This window comes from Myodes glareolus, chromosome 16 (assembly GCF_982192425.1).
Source record: "Myodes glareolus chromosome 16, mMyoGla1.1, whole genome shotgun sequence".
Classification (NCBI taxonomy): Eukaryota; Metazoa; Chordata; class Mammalia; order Rodentia; family Cricetidae; genus Myodes; species Myodes glareolus.
Genome location: NC_142041.1, coordinates 34,292,481 through 34,309,176, shown reverse-complemented (window position 1 = coordinate 34,309,176; position 16,696 = coordinate 34,292,481). Strand labels below are relative to the sequence as shown.

The window sequence follows — 16,696 nt, the reverse complement described above, 5'->3', positions numbered from 1 at the left end:
TTTTGAGTTTTGGTTTGGTTTGGTTTTGGCTCAAAGTTTCAGAGATTTCTGAGAGAGAGAGAGAGAGAGAGAGAGAGAGAGAGAGAGAGAGAGAGAGGAACAAAACCAACCCCTAGAGCACAGCTCCAGAAATTTACTTTTTCCATTAGCCCCACTTTTTAAAGTTTCCACAACCACAAATATCACAATCAATTACATAACTTGTGAATAATAAGCTAAAGTTTCATGCAGTCTACATCACTCAGACTGAAAGGAAAAGACAATTGACCCCAACTTCAATCAATCCGTTTTTCAAAGAGAGACAGAGCTGGGTTAGTGCTTCTCCCTTGAGATGCCACATGCACTCCAGGATCCTGCATCTCTTTTTACCTCTCTTGGTGCTTTACTTAAATCTATATTAAAACCTTGCATTGATAAACTCCAACTTCACTTCAATGAATAATAATCTCAGTACTAAACACCAGAGGCAGGAGAATCATGAATTTAAAGTTGTTGTGGACTAGACCTACATCAAACAAAACAAGATGGAGGATCTGGGTCATGTACAAGGAATGAGTTCAATCCTCGGGGGTGGGGAAGGCAGAGAGAGACAGAGGCAGAGACAGAGACAGAGAGAATGTAATTAAGCCAACAGGGTATCTCACAACTGTAGTTCTAGGAACTATTTTCTGACCACATTAGGGCCTCCTTTTTGAGACCCTACTTAAGGCTAGATTTTTTTCCTTCAATGTGAAGGACAAGAAATGACAGTCAGAGATTCCAGTTAATGGAAATACCCACTACACTTGGGATGGTGGTTCTTATTCTGTTCTGTGGTTTTCTTCCTTATATAAAAAACGGTGTGTGACCTCAACCACAAAGACAGACACCTACTCAGAGGAAAGGGTTGGGAAAAGGTTTTCCAAGCAAATGGACCTAAGAAACAAGCAGGTGTGGCCATTCTAATATCTAACAAAATCGACTTCAAACTAAAATCAATCAGAAGAAATGGAGATGGACCATTTCATACTCATAACTGGAACAATTCATCAGGAGGAAGTCTCAATCCTGAATATCTATGCTCCTAATATAAAGGCACCCACATATGTTAAAGAAACTCTTCTAGAACTCAAGGCAGTCATCAAACCACACACACTAATAGTAGGAGACTTCAACACTCATCTCTCACCAATGGACAGGTCAATCAGACAGAAACCAAACAGAGAATTGAGATATTTATTGGAGGTATTGAATCAAATGGACTTAACAGACATCTATAGAACACTCCACCCAAATAGGAAAGAATATACCTTTTTCTCTGCAGCTCATGGAACCTTCTCGAAAATTGACCACATACTGGGTAACAAAGCAAACTTCCACAGATACAAAAAAATATTAGTAACTACCTGTGTCTTGTCAGATCACCATGGACTAAAATGAGAATTCAACAACAATGCTTCCCCCAGGAAGCCAACAAACTCATGGAAGCTGAACAGTCAACTACTAAATCACCCCTGGGTCAAGGAAGAAATAAAGAAAGAAATTAAACTCTTCCTTGAATTTAATGAAAACAAAGACACAACATACTCAAACCTATGGGACACTATGAAAGCAGTGCTAAGAGGAAAGTTCATAGCACTAAGTGCCCAATTAAAGAAAACGGAGAAAGCACACATTGGAGACTTAACAGCACACTTGAAAGATCTAGAAAAAAAGAAGCTGATTCACCCAGGAGGTCTAGAAGACTGGAAATAATCAAACTGAGGGCTGAAATCAACAAAATAGAAACAGAGAAAACAATCCAAAGAATCAATGAATCAAAAAGCTGATTCTTGGAGAAAATCAACAAGATTGACAAACCCCTATCCAAATTAATCAAATGGCAGAGAGAGAACATGCAAATTAATAAGATCAGAAATGAAAAGGGGGACATAACCACAGACACAGAGGAAATTCAGAGAATCATTAGATCTTACTATGAAAGTTTATATGCCACAAAGTTGGAAAATGTAAAAGAAATGGACATTTTTTTAGATAAGTACCATATACCAAAGTTTAACCAAGAACAGGTGAACAATCTAAATAGACCTGTTAGTCGCGAAGAATTAGAAGCTGTTATCAAAAATCTCCCTACCAAAAAAAGCCCAGGACCAGATGGTTTCAATGCAGAATTCTACCAGAACTTCCAGGAAGAGCTAATACCTATACTCCTTAACGTATTCCACAATATAGAAACAGAAGAGTCATTGCCTAACTCCTTTTATGAAGCTGCAGTTACCCTAATACCAAAACCACAACCAAGAAAGAGAATTACAGGCCAATCTCACTCATGAACATCGACGCGAAAATTCTCAATAAAATACTGGCAAACCGAATCCAAGAACACATTAGAAAAATTATCCATTATGATCAAGTCGGCTTCATTCCAGAGATGCAGGGCTGGTTCAACATATGCAAATCTATCAATGTAATCCATCATATAAATAAACTGAAAGAAAAAAACCATATGATCATCTCACTAGATGCTGAAAAAGCATTTGACAAAATTCAACACCCATTTATGATAAAGGTGTTGGAGAGACTGGGGATACAAGGATCATACCTAAATATAATAAAAGCAATATACAGCAAGCCAACAGCTAACATCAAACTGAATGGAGAGAAACTCAAAGCCTTTCCACTAAAATCAGGAACGCGACAAGGCTGTCCACTCTCTCCATACCTCTTCAATATAGTGCTTGAAGTTCTAGCAATAGCAATAAGACAACATAAGGAGATCAAGGGGATTAGTATTGGAAAGGATGAAGTTAAACTTTCGTTATTTGCTGACGATATGATAGTTTACATAAGTGACCCCAAAAACTCTACCAAAGAACTCCTACAGCTGATAAACACCTTTAGTAACGTGGCAGGATACAAGATCAACTCCAAAAAATCAGTGGCCCTCCTATACACAAAGGATAAAGAAGCAGAGAGGGAAATCAGAGAAACATCACCTTTCATGATAGCCACAAATAGCATAAAATATCTTGGGGTTACTCTAACCAAGGAAGTGAAAGACCTATTTGACAAAAACTTTAAGTCTTTGAAGAAAGAAATTGAGGAGGTTACCAGAAAATGGAAAGACCTCCCCTGCTCTTGGATTGGGAGAATCAACATAGTAAAAATGGCAATTCTTCCAAAAGCAATCTATAGATTCAATGCAATCCCCATCAAAATCCCATCAAACTTCTTCACAGACCTTGAGAGAACAATAATCAAGTTTATATGGCAAAACAAAAAACCCAGCATAGCCAAAACAATCTTATACAATAAAAGAACTTCTGGAGGCATTACCATCCCTGACTTCAAACTCTATTATAGAGCTACAGTATTGAAAACAGCTTGGTATTGGCATAAGAACAGAGAAGTCGACCTATGGAATCAAATAGAAGACCCAGATATTAACCCACAAACTTATGAACACCTAATTTTCGACAAGGGAGCTTAAGGTATACAATGGAAAAAGGAAAGCATCTTTAACAAATGGTGCTGGCATAACTGGATGTCAACCTGTAAAAAAATGAAAGTAGATCCATATCTATCACCATGCACAAAACTCAAGTCCAAATGGATTAAAGACATCAACATTAATCCGTCCACTTTGAACCTGATAGAAGAGAAAGTGGGAAGTAGTCTACAAGGAGGCCTCTTCCTAAGTAGGACCCCAGTAGCACAGACAATAAGAGAAACAATGAAAAAGTGGGATCTACTGAAACTGAGAAGTTTCTGTAATGCAAAGGACACTGTCAGTAGGACAAAAAGGCTGCCTTCTGACTGGGAGAAGATCTTCACCAACCCCTCATCAGACAAAGGTCTGATCTCCAAAATATACAAAGAACTCAAGAAACTAGACACTAAAACTCTAATTAACCCAATTAAAAAATGGGGTACTGAACTGAACAGAGAATTCACAACAGATGAACTTCGAATGGCCAGAAGACACTTAAGGTCATGCTCAACCTCCTTAGCGATCAGGGAAATGCAAATCAAAACCACTTTGAGATATCATCTTACACCTGTCAGAATAGCTAAAGTCAAAAACACCAAGGATAGCCTATGCTGGAGAGGATGTGGAGTGAGGGAAACACTCATCCATTGTTGGTGGGAATGCAAACTCGTGCAGCCACTGTGGAAATCAGTGTGGGGGTTTCTCAGGAAACTGGGAGTCAACCTCCCTCAGGACCCAGCAATTCCTCTCTTGGGAATATACCCTAGAGATTCCCTAACATACTACAAAAGCATTTGTTCTACTATGTTCATAGCAGCACTATTTGTAATAGCCAGAACCTGGAAACAGCCTAGGTGCCCCTCAATAGAAGAATGGTTAAAAAAGGTGTGGAACATATACACATTAGAGTTTTACTCAGCGGTAAAAAACAATGACATCTTGAATTTTGCATGCAAATGGATGGAAATAGAAAACGCTTTACTGAGTGAGGTAAGCCAGACCCAAAAAGAGGAACACGGTATGTATTCACTCATAAGTGGATTCTAACCATAATTAAAGGTCTTTGAGCCTATTATTCGTGATCCTAGAGAAGCTAAATAAGAAGATGAACCTGATGAAGATTATTTAGCTATCTGCCAGGAGGTAGGAAATAGACAAGAGTCCCAGGTAACCTCGGGTGCATGGGGGTGGTGGGAGGGGTGATGGAAGGGGAGAGGGTTAGAGAGAAGGGAGTAGGGGAGGAATGGGGAAAGCTCGGTGGCCTGGGATGGGGTGAGGGGAGGAAGGATGAATATGGGATCAGGGAAGAATATATTTCAACTAAGGGAGTCATTTTAGGGTTTACAGGAGACTTGATTATATATGGGATCCCAGGTCCAAGGAGAGATCCCCCAGATTGTTCTCTGGACAGAGGAGAGGGTGCCTGAACCGGCCGTGGCCCATAACCATACTGATGTATATTTTGCTTATCACCATAGATCCTTCATCTGACGAAGGACGGCGATACAGACGGAGACCCACATTGGAGCACCGGACTGAGCCCCCCATGGTCCAAATGAGGAGCAGAAGGACGAAGAAAATGTAAAAGGAAATAAGGACTGCGAGGGATGCTATCACCCACTGATACAAAGGGACGGATCTAATGAGAGTTTACCAAGGCCAGCTGGACTGGGACTGAACGAGGACGTGATCTAACCAGATTCTCGGAATTTGGCCGGATTCTCTGAATGTGGCTGGCCCGAAGTCTTTCTGAAAAGCCATTGACTATGACACTGGGACTTGTTTCCTCTACATATACTGGATTTTGGGGATCCAGTCTGTTTGGATACTCACCTTCCTGGACCTGGAGGGAGGGGGGAGGAACTTGAACTTCCCACAGGGCAGGAATCCCTGACTGCCCTAAGGGACGAAGAGGGAGGAAGAGAGGGAGTGGGGGGAGTGGGAGGGGGTTGGGAAGAGGGGCGGAAATGGAAACTTTTATAATTTAATAAAATTACTTTAAAAAAGAAAAAAAATAAAAATTTAATTGCTTATAAAAAACCGGTGTGTGTGTGTGTGTGTGTGTGTGTTTCAGTCATTTTAGATTCTTCTATTGAAAGTTCTGTGTTTAAATCTGTACCCCAGTTTTTATTAGATTATTTGTTCTTTTGATGGCAAGTCTCTTGAGTTCTTTGTATATTTTGAAGATCAGCCCTCTGTCCGATGTGATTTTTGTCTTGTTGACCATGTTCTTTGCTTTACAGAAACTTCTCAGTTTCGGGAGGTCCCATTTATTAGTTGTTTCTCTCAGTGTCTGTGCCACAAGGGTTATATTTAGGAAGTGGTGTCTTGTACCAATGTGCTCAAGTGTACTTCCCACTTTCTCTTCTATGATGTTCAGTATAGTTGGCTTTATGTTGAGGTCTTTGATTCAGTTGGACTTGAGTTTTGTGCATGGTGATAGATATGGATCTATTTTCATACTTCTGCATGTTGATTTCCAATTATGCCGGCACCATTTGTTAAATATGCTTTCTTTTTTCCATTTTATTTTTTTTTTTTGCTTCTTTGTCAAAAATAAGATGTTCATAGGTAGGTGGATTAATATCTAAGTCTTCAATTCAAGTCTATTGGTCTTCCTATCTGCTTTTATGCTTATACCAGGCTGTTTTCAGTACTGTAGCTCTGTAGTAGAGTTTGAAGTCAGGTATTGTGATGCCTTCAGAAGTTCCTTTATTGTTCAGGATTGTTCTGGCTATCCTGGGTTTTTTGCTTTTTCATATGAAGCTGAGTATTGTTTTTTCAAGGTCTGTGAAGAATTTTTCTGGGATTTTGATGGACATTGCATTGAATCTGTAGATTAGTTTTGGTAAGATTGCCATTTTTGCTATGTAAATTCTACCTACCCAAGAGCATCGGCGATTCTTTCTGGTGTCTTCTTCAATTTCTTCCTTCAAAGATATAAGGTTCTTGTCATACAGGTCTTCCACTTGTTTGGTTAGAGATACTCCAAGATATTTTATGTCATTTGTGGCTATTGTGAAGGGTGATATTTCTCTGATTTCTTTCTCAGCCCATTTATCATCTCTGTAAAGGAGGGCTAGTGATTTTTTTTTTTTAGTTAATTTTGTATCCTGTTACATTACTGAAGGTATTTATGATTCTTGGAGTTCCTTGGTAGGAATTCTGGGGTCACTTATCTAAACTATCATATCATCAACAAATAGTGACAGTTTGACTTCTTTTCTGATTTGTATCCCCCTGATCTCCTTTTGTTGTCTTATTGCTTGAACTACAACCTCAAGCACTATATAGGATAGGGAGAGAGTGGAAAACCTTGTCTTTTTCTTGATTTCAGTGGAATTTCTTTGAGTTTCTTTCCATTTAGTTTGATGTTGGCTGTTGGCTTGCTGCATATTGCCTTTATTATATTTAGATATGTTCCTTGTATCTCTACTCTCTCCAAGACCTTTATCATGAAGGGATGTTGTATCTTGTGGAAATATTTTCCAACATCCAATGAGATGATCACATTTTTTTTTCAATTTGTTTATATGGTAGATTACATTGACAGATTTTTGTATGTTGAAGCATCCCTGCATCTCTGGGATGAAGCCTACTTTGTCATGGTGGATGATTTTTCTGATGTGTTCTTGGATTCTGTTTGCCAGTATTTTATTGATTATTTTTGCATCAATATTCATGAGTGAGATTGATCTGTAATTCCCTTTCTTAGTAATATCTTTCTGTACTTTGGGTATCAGGGTAATTGTAACCTCGTTAAAAGAGTTTGGTAATATTCCTTCTGCTTCCATTGTGTGGAACAATTTGAGGAGTATTGGTATTAATTCTTCTTTGAAAATCTTGAAGAATTCTGTGCTGAAGTCATCTGGTACTGGACTTTTTTTGGTTGGGAGACTTTTGATGATTGTTTCTATATTTTTAGAAGTTATAGGTCTATTTAATTTGCGTATTTGGTCTTAAAATTTAATTTTGGTATGTGATAGTTATCAGAAATTTGTCTATTTCTTTTAAGTTTTCCAATTTTGTGGAGTACAGGTTTTCAAAGCATGACCTGATAATTCTCTGGATTTCCTCCATTTCTGTTGTTATGTTCCCCTTTTTATTTCTGATTTTGTAAATTTGACTATTCTTTCTCTACCTTTTGGTTAGTTTGGATAAAGGTTTGTTTATTTTGTTGATTTTTCTCAAAGAGCCAACTCTTTGTCTTATAAATTCTTTGTATTGTTTTCTTTGTTTCTATTTTGTTGATTTCAGCTCTCAATTTGATTATTTCCTGCAATCTAGTCCTCCTGGGTGAGTTTGCCTTTTTTTGTTCTAGAGATTTCAGGTCTTATGTTAATTCACTAGTGTGGGATTTTTCCAGCTTTTTTATGTAGGCATTTAGTGCTATGAATGTACCTCTTAATATTGCTTTCATTGTGTCCCATAAATTTGGGTAAGTTGTGTGGTCATTTTTATTGAATTTTAGAAAGTATTTAATTTATTTCTTTGTTTCTTCCTTGACCCATTGGTGATTCAGGTGAGCATTGTTTAATTTCCATGTATTTGTGGTTTTTCTAGAATTAGTGTTGCTGTTGAATTCTAATTTTAAGCCATGATGATCCAATAAGATACATGAGGTTATTCCAATTTTTTTGTATCTATTGATGTTTGTTTTGTTACCCGGTATGTGGGCAATTTTTTAGAAAGTTCCATGAGATGCTGAGAAGAAGATAAATTCTTTTATGTTTGGATGGAATATTCTATTGGTGCCTGCTAAGTCCATTTGAGTCATAACATCTGTTAGTTCCCATATTTCTCTGTTAAGCTCCTGTCTGGCAGACCTGTCCAATGTTGAGAGTTAGGTGTTGTGGTCTCCCACTATTAGGGTGTGGGGTTTAATGTGTGAATGTGTGATTTAAGGTTTAGTAGTGTTTCTTTTACAAATGAGGGTGTGCTTGTATTTGGGGCATAGATGTTCAACATTGAAACTTCCTCTTGATGGATGTTTCCTGTGACTAATATGAAATGTCCTTCTTGGTCCCTTGTGATTGATTTTAGTTTGAAGTCTACTTTGTTATATATTAGGATAGCTACACCAGCATGTTTCTTAGGTCCATTTGATTGGAAAATTTTTTCTTAGCCTTTTACTCTGAGATAATGTCTGTCTTTGAGGTTGAGATGTGTTTCTTGTATGGAGCAGAAGAATGGATTCTCTTTTTGTATCCAATCTGTTAGCCTGCGTCTTTTTATAGGTAAGATGAGTCCATTTATATTAAGGGATATTAATGAACAGTGATTACTCGTTCCTGTTATTTTAGTTTTCGTTATTGGTGATATTATTGTGCATGTGTTTCCCTTCTTTGGAATTTGCTGCTGTGAGATCATTTATTGTCTGTGTAATTGTGCAAATAGCTAACTTCCTTGAGCTGGAGTTTTCCTTCTAGTACTTTGTGTAGGACTGGATTTGTGGCTAGGTATTGATTAAATCTGGTTCTGTCATGAAATATTTAGTTTTTTAGATCCATACATTTACCTGCAAATTTCAAAATGTCATTATTTTTTCCACTGTGTAGTACTCCATTGTGTAATGCACCACATTTTTCTTATCCATTCTTTAGTTGAGGGGCATTTAGGTTGTTTCCAGGTTCTGGCTATTACAAATAATGCTGCTATGAACATAGCTTATGTCCTTGTGGTACTATTGAGCATCCTTTGGTACACTTGCTGTGGGCCAATTTTTGGGTTAAGCTTCCCATGCATTCTCCTACTTGATCCATACAAAACTACTTACTTCAAGGCAGTTGTCATTGCTCACCTTACAATTGGGTAAGCCAGAGTTGTGGGCTCAAAATATGGCAGGTGGGAAGGGTAAGAATACAACTTCAGTCATTTCTGTCTCCAAAGCTTATTCCTAGTCAGCTGGCAGAGTGCTTGCCTAGCATGCACAAAGCTCTAGGTTAAGTCCCTAGCATCACTTAAACTGGGCAAAATAATAACCCCATAATCCCAGCACTCAGATGGCAGAGACAGGAGAATCAGAAGTTCAAAATCATCCTCAATGGCATTATGTGTTGGAGACCAGTCTGGGATACAACATATTAAACTAAATAACAATTGAATAAATCAACCTGGGAAGCCATCTCAACAGTCTTTAAAAATACTTATTAATTTTACTTATATCCTATAAATCTCAGAAATAATAAATATGTATACATAGATTGATTATCACAGATATTTATAATGGATTAAACAGAGATGATAGATATGTATGTTACATCTGCATATTGTATAAGTCAGTTGTCTCATCACTGTGACAGAACACCTGATGAGAACAGCTTAAGGGAAGAGGAGTTGGTTGTGGCTCACAGTCTAACAGTCATGACAGTCCGTCATGGCATGAAAGTCATGGATGGTGGTAGGAACTTGAAGCAACTGGTGACGTTTTAACCACACTGAGAGAGTAGCAAGATGAATATTGATGCTTGGCTTCCTCTCTGCTTATTATTCAATCCAAGACTCCAATCCATAGAATGGTGCCACCCACATTTACTGTGAACTAGTCTCTCTCAACTAACCTAATCTAGAAAAGCAACCTCACATGAGTTCCCAGAGGTTTGTTTTCATGATAACTTTAAGTTCTACCAAGTTGACAGTCTAGATTAGCCATGGCATATATACACAAATATATATAAAACAGAATACTATGGAATTATATTAAATTGTTGTAAAGATTATGTAAATTGTGCTAGAATTAATAAAAACTCGGGAGTCAGAAATTGAGATTAAAAACCTGATAACTCCAAGGAATAGTTAAGGAGATATCCACTAACCCTACTCTCCACATTTTCCCAATCTGAAAGCCCTAAAAATCCCAGTCATTTCCACCTTCTATCTTCTTGTCTCTTTCTATTTAACTTCTTCAGTCCTCCAACATCTCTATGGTTATTTCCAATCAGCCAATCACTGACTCTGTGCTTGATTCAAGGTTGCTATAATGGCAGTAAGAACAATTCTCCCACAACATTTCCCCCTTTCGACCTAAATAAAAAAGAAGAATGATAACTCTAACATTGCAAAACTATATACAATAAGAACAATTATCAAGTAAGAAGTACATTCACAATATCCAGTCCACTATTATAGGCAAAGTCAAAGAAAACACTCCATTATTTATCTTATCTTGGTGAGCCCAAAGTTTTGCACCTGATTTACTTTCTATCAAAACTAAGAAAAACTGTTAGCTATAACTATCTAATCTTCAATCCCATCGGAGACCTGAGAAAGATAAAATATTACCTGACTCAACAGGAAGTGCAGAGCAAGCAACTTCGAAAACTAAGAAACAACAGGACATCTGGCTATTTGGACAGTCACCCAAGGTTCCTCTGTAGTGTTGGGGCATCCATCTTTGTCCTACAGGCCTGAAATAACTGACAGACTTTTCTGTGAAGCAGGAATTTTGAAGGACTTTCCTACCTTCTCTTGGCAAAGTCCAGCAGTCACTTTCTTTTGTGTCCTGCTTATCGAGTTTGGACAGCATACTGTCAGCAGTCAAGGCAAGGGCAGTTTCTTTCCCAGTGGCTAGCTTTGCCACAATGAAAGCAAACTCCATATGGAAGTTCTTTGATGCCCATCATCCTTTTTTGAAGTAAGTTGGTACTGCCAGGAGCAGATGTGTCTCACTGTCATGGAAAGTATTTTGTTATTAAAACATTTTAAATGCTATATTATATAGTTCTCCGAAGTGCTTGAAGACAATCAATCTATTTAAAATGTCTGTTTGACCTTGAAAACATACCTAACATGACTATAAGTTTGATTGTTATAGATGACTAACTATAATACTAACCTGTATTTCTTTAGTATCCTAAATAGCTTTCAAGGACTAGGACTTTTTATTTTTAAATGAGCTGTATAGGTCCAATACCTTAAACATGAAATAGAAGCATATGTACAGTATAACAAAAATAACCTGTCTTCTGGTTTCTCTTGAATTTTTTGTGGTACCTATTGATGCTCTTTTGTCTTTGATCACATCCAGAACAGTGTAGTTTTTAATAACAGATATTAAGCTTTTTAATCACTCTGTGAATGAGTTTCTCCAATGCTGATAGGGAACGATTGAACTGAATTTGATTTTGACAAGCCCTTCATGGTGTTTCCTGATGGCAAAGTATTACCTTGCCTGTCCCTTGTTGATCTGCATTCTTTAGTCTAATGCTGGCCTTTGTCATGCCTTGTGGATACTCTAGAAGGCTAGGCTAGGGCCTTCTGTTTGGATTATCTCTAGAAAAAAAAACATTGTTTCTAGGAACATTTTGCCTACAACCCATTTTCAAATTAACTTGTTTACCACAATTAAAACACCTGACATTTTGATTTTGATTCCACATTTTCCCAATCTGAAAGCCTCAAAAATCCCCTTCAGCCCCTCCTCTCTTCCTATGCCTCTCTATCCAGCTCCTCAGTCTTCCAACATCACTATGGCTAATCCTGGTCAGCCAATCACTAACTCCATCCTTGATTCAAAGTGGCTTTATTGGCACAGCAGATTGACAGTGTGAACAATTCTCTCACAACAAATGATTAGAAATAATTTGTGTAAGATTAAGACTATGACCTGTAGAATAAACAATAAAATGTTTAACAACATATAAGATGTGGATACACAGGAAAATATTACAGGAAAAATGTAGGGAGCCGCCAGGATGTGGCCTTGGCCAGATAGTGCCAGCAGTCCTACAGCCTGGAGGTATACACATCCTTTGATGTTGCCACCTTAGGCCAGTGTGCTCGGAGCCTTGTTTTGCATTTCAAGAGACTCGGTCTCCTGACCTGTCCCGTGGCCTTGGGTCCTAGTAGAATGACATCAACCAATCAGCATTCAAGCCTCTCCACCGTTTAAAAGCAGCTGCCTCTGGGCTCTACTTGCTCTCTCTAAACTTTCTCTTGTCCCTGCTCTCTTCCCTTCCCCCAATTTTCCTCAATCGAGTGCTCCAAATAAAGACGTGTACAGAGAAGGAATTCTCGTTTTTAGTGGCGTTCATTCCTGCTGGTCAGGAAGCGCGTCGCAACTGGTGCCGAAACCCGGGAGGAAGAAGGAGCTGAAATCAGACACCGGACAGAGAGCCGTGAATTTCAGAACTCTGGACACGTGGAGCGGTGAGTGACGTCAGTTAAATCCTCCAGAAAGGGGAGGAAAAAGAATGGAAAAAGTATAGGCCTAAAAAGAAAAGAAAATAGAAAGAATCAAAGTTAAGGTATCTGAAAGTAGGTACAGAAAGCAACGGGGAAGAAAAAACCCCTCAAGTTCAGTGCAGGTGGAGCTGAGAAAAAGCGAGGTTTACGGTTGGGAGATCCGCGGCTTCCTCCGTCCGTACTCGCTGTTAGAGACTGGAGGCAACAGTCTCGTAGGGAGGCAGGTTTGATCGTGTTTGACGACTGCCTTTCCTGTTCTTAAAGAGCCACAGAGGTTTTGGAGGTGATTTTCGCCTAATTTTGATAAGAGAGCTCAGTCTCTGGCTCTCACGTACAGAAAACTTTAATTTTGATTGAGGAAGTAGCCGGTGGTGGTGGCGCACGCCTTTAATCCCAGCACTTGAGCTCTGAGCACAGGCTCTGCAAAAAACCGCGTTTCCATAGCAACATGGGTGGGCAGAGGAAGCTCATCGGCGGGGCCACATGCTGAGTGCTCGTCACTCCCCGGCCCCTGGAAAGGTCTGAGACTGGGGCCCCCCGCAGCCCTAACCGGGCCCTCCGCACGCGGGCAGACCGGGCAGGAGAGGCCCCCCCACGGGTGGGCGGATGCCCCCCCTTGCCGGAGCTTGGAAAAGACTCACGGCCGGCGGTGCGAGTTCAATGCCTGAGGTGAGGCAGGGTGCACAGTTCGCAGGTACAGGATAAACGGCGAGCCCGCGCACGGCCCGGGGCGGGGCCATGCCTTTGGGCCATGCGGAGCGCGCCACAGTGGGCCACAATGGGCCGTGCCTCAGCCGCAGCCACCAAAAATTCATTCAGATAAAAACATTTGTTGCCAAAAATTTAGTCAGATAAAAACATTTATCCCCCAAAAAATGCACATCGTCCCCAAGTCAGCAGGAAGCAGCTAGATCGATTGTCGACGCCCATTTTCCCTCAAAGAATTGGTCGTAATTATCATAATAAAGGCGTGTCAACCTGGTTACCCGTATCCTAGGTAACAAAGGTGGACCTATTGCCTCAAGCAACGGGTGGAATTAAACAATGCTACCTAGAGGTTTTTTCATTTGAATGTGGGCCTGGAGAGATGGCTCAGAGGTTAAGAGCACTGCCTGCTCTTCCAAAGGTCATGAGTTCAATTCCCAGTGATAACTGTTTTGGTTTTAGACAATAGAGGGGGACTACCAGTGACAGCTTCCCCCAGAGAAAGGATTTCTCTTGCATTCTTTACACTTAATTTTTAATTCAAAATTTTGCTGGAAAAACAACAACAGACAGACATGCTCTGTTTGAAAGCAATTCCATCTAATTCTAAGGCCTGCTTTAATGGCACAGGCAAACAAGATTTGCTCTTTGAAACAGAGACCTGCAAGTCTCTAAGTTCAAAACCAGCCTACTTCCAGTACTGATTGTGCTGAATTTTTACACTGAGAGTTTTTAGTACTCTTAAATGTTAATTTGGGAGGAGAGTTTTGTTTATGTTTTTCTAGGAATGCTGACATACATCTGGATGCCAGTGAGACTGACAAGAGAAATAAAGAAGAAGATGACCCAGTGGATGCTGAGTGTCCTGCTGTGGAAGATTCGTGCGGAGGCAGCAGAGATGACCTTCTGGGCGGTGTCAAGAGCAGCTGTTTCACACCATCGACTTGAGCAGCACCCTGTGCAACCTCTTATCTCTTAACAATTTTCTGACTGACTCTATTTTGCCTTTTCCTTCCTTAGGAATGGGTGGGATCAAAGATATTCTTGGCATGCTGTGTCTAGGTGGAAGTGCTGTATGTCTTTGATTGGTGTGCTACCTGCTAGCCCAAGTGTGGAGGGACAAGGTCTTTGTGACACAGGCCTTGGCAGCCTTGGAATGTGTATCCTCACCCCAAGTTTGGCTCTCAGCCTCAAAAGAGCTCATAGGCAATTAGCCATGCATACCCTCTAGGGACCAGATAATCCCACGGCATAGAGGAAGGTATGCATAGGCGGAGGGTGTGCAGACACAGCCCAAGCACTCCCAGGGTAGTTGTCCCATTGCACGGGGAGGGTGTGTCTTGTTTTTCTTTTCTTTAATCGGTCCACTCTTCATGAGGTGGGGACCAGATTGGAAAATAGTTTTGCCTTATTGCTCTTAAAGACAATAAAAGGAGGAGCTGTAGGGAGCCGCCAGGATGTAGCCTTGGCCAGATAGTGCCAGCAGTCCTACAGCCTGGAGGTATACACATCCTTTGATGTTGCCGCCTTAGGCCAGTGTGCTCGGAGCCTTGTTTTGCATTTCAAGAGACTCGGTCTCCTGACCTGTCCCGTGGCCTTGGGTCCTAGTAGGATGACATCAACCAATCAGCATTCAAGCCTCTCCACCGTTTAAAAGCAGCTGCCTCTGGGCTCTACTTGCTCTCTCTAAACTTTCTCTTGTCCCTGCTCTCTTCCCTTCCCCCAATTTTCCTCAATCGAGTGCTCCGAATAAAGATGTGTACAGAGAAGGAATTCTCGTTTTTAGTGGCGTTCATTCCTGCTGGTCAGGAAGCGCGTCGCAGAAAAATAAAAAATATTAAAGTGAGTGGGAAAGTAAATTACACACACACACACACACACACACAGCACCCATGATCTGCATCCTCTTCATCTCCAGTATCTCCAGAGGCAGTTCTACCTTTCCACTGGAGCATGCCCACTTTCCCTCCTTCCCAGAGGAAATGCTAACATCAAAGTCATTTCTCGATTATAATTAATTCTCTCTCTCCTTCTTCCCTCTCTCCCTCCATCCCTCCCTCTCTTTCTCCATCCCTCCCTCCCTCTGTCTCTCTCCTCTCCTCTCCTCTTCTCCCTCTTCCCTTTCTCATCTCCCTCTCTTCCTCCATAATCTGCCATTATGACCATTTCTGCCACAGTTATTTTACCCTTTGGGGGTCTCTTCTCTCAATTTCCCTTCTGGGAATAATTCCTGGAGACCCTATACTAAACAACTAGTACTCTTAGGCTGAATGCTCATGGCCCCTTGCTTCAGTGGCACTTCAAAGGTAACATGATTTCCTTTCATCTTTTAGTAAGCAGTCATTTTAGGGAAACTAGAGCTGCTTGAAAGACTGCCCAACCAAAGGGAGACACGGCTGTAGATTCTGGATTAATGTGAGAAAAACCTGAGTTTCTACCTCACTCTGTATTACTAGGTACCAAAACATACTTTGACAAATGAAGTGATGTTGCTATGAATGACTGTTTTATTTTGTGGATCTAAAAAGTATTTTAAGCAACAATAACTATGTTTGGAGACTTTTTTTAAAATCCCACTTCCTCAGGAGGGTCATGAGAACAAAGTAACCAGTATTCTTTGCAGCAAAATTTGGTAAATATTTCATAATTGATTTTGTGCGCTATTAGGAAGAATCCCTGACTTGGAAATTGCCAGTTCCCATTGCGTAAATTCCCTTCCCCTACCATGTTTCAAGTTACCAGTTTAAAAACTGGCTTTTAAAACCCTGAAACCCTAATAGCCATCCCTCAGGAACCATTTACACTGTTTCAACATATCGTTGTACAGCTTGTGGCAGATTCCCTGTGCAGATTCTCCTGCTTGGAGAGTGTATGGCAGCGGGCTCCACGTGGTCTCTACGCTTTTGCCAAATGGCAGAGAAAGCATTATGCAGAAGACATCACATTCCTTGTGTCCAGGTCCAGCACCAGCAGCACGAGTTGTAGGCCCACTCGTGCAGCAATGTAGTAGCATCAGCCTGAAGCTCACCCCCCACTCCTGCAGCAATGTAGTAGCGACAGCCTGAAGCGACCCCCCCCCATTCCTGCAGCAATGTAGTAGCATCAGCCTAAAGCGCCCCCCTCATTCCTGCAGCAATGTAGTAGCGTCAGTCTGAAGTGACCCCCTGTGAGTCAGAGCCTTGGACTTGACCTCACAGCACTCCCTACACTCTAGCCCACCTCGTGCTTCTGCGAACACTTGTACTTTCTTTAATGGTCTCTTCCTCCTATTTGCTAAATCCCTTTTGTGCTTTGACTGAGCGGAGTAAATTCTCTTAATTGCAAATAAGAATGTCTGCT

General features: G+C 40.5%; 1 pseudogene; it reads left to right on the top strand.

The window, feature by feature from the left end:
• The first annotated feature begins 13,107 nt into the window (after window positions 1–13,107).
• On the top strand, window positions 13,108–13,348 carry LOC148119564 (Nuclear RNase P; annotated as a pseudogene).
• The last annotated feature ends 3,348 nt before the right edge of the window (window positions 13,349–16,696 follow it).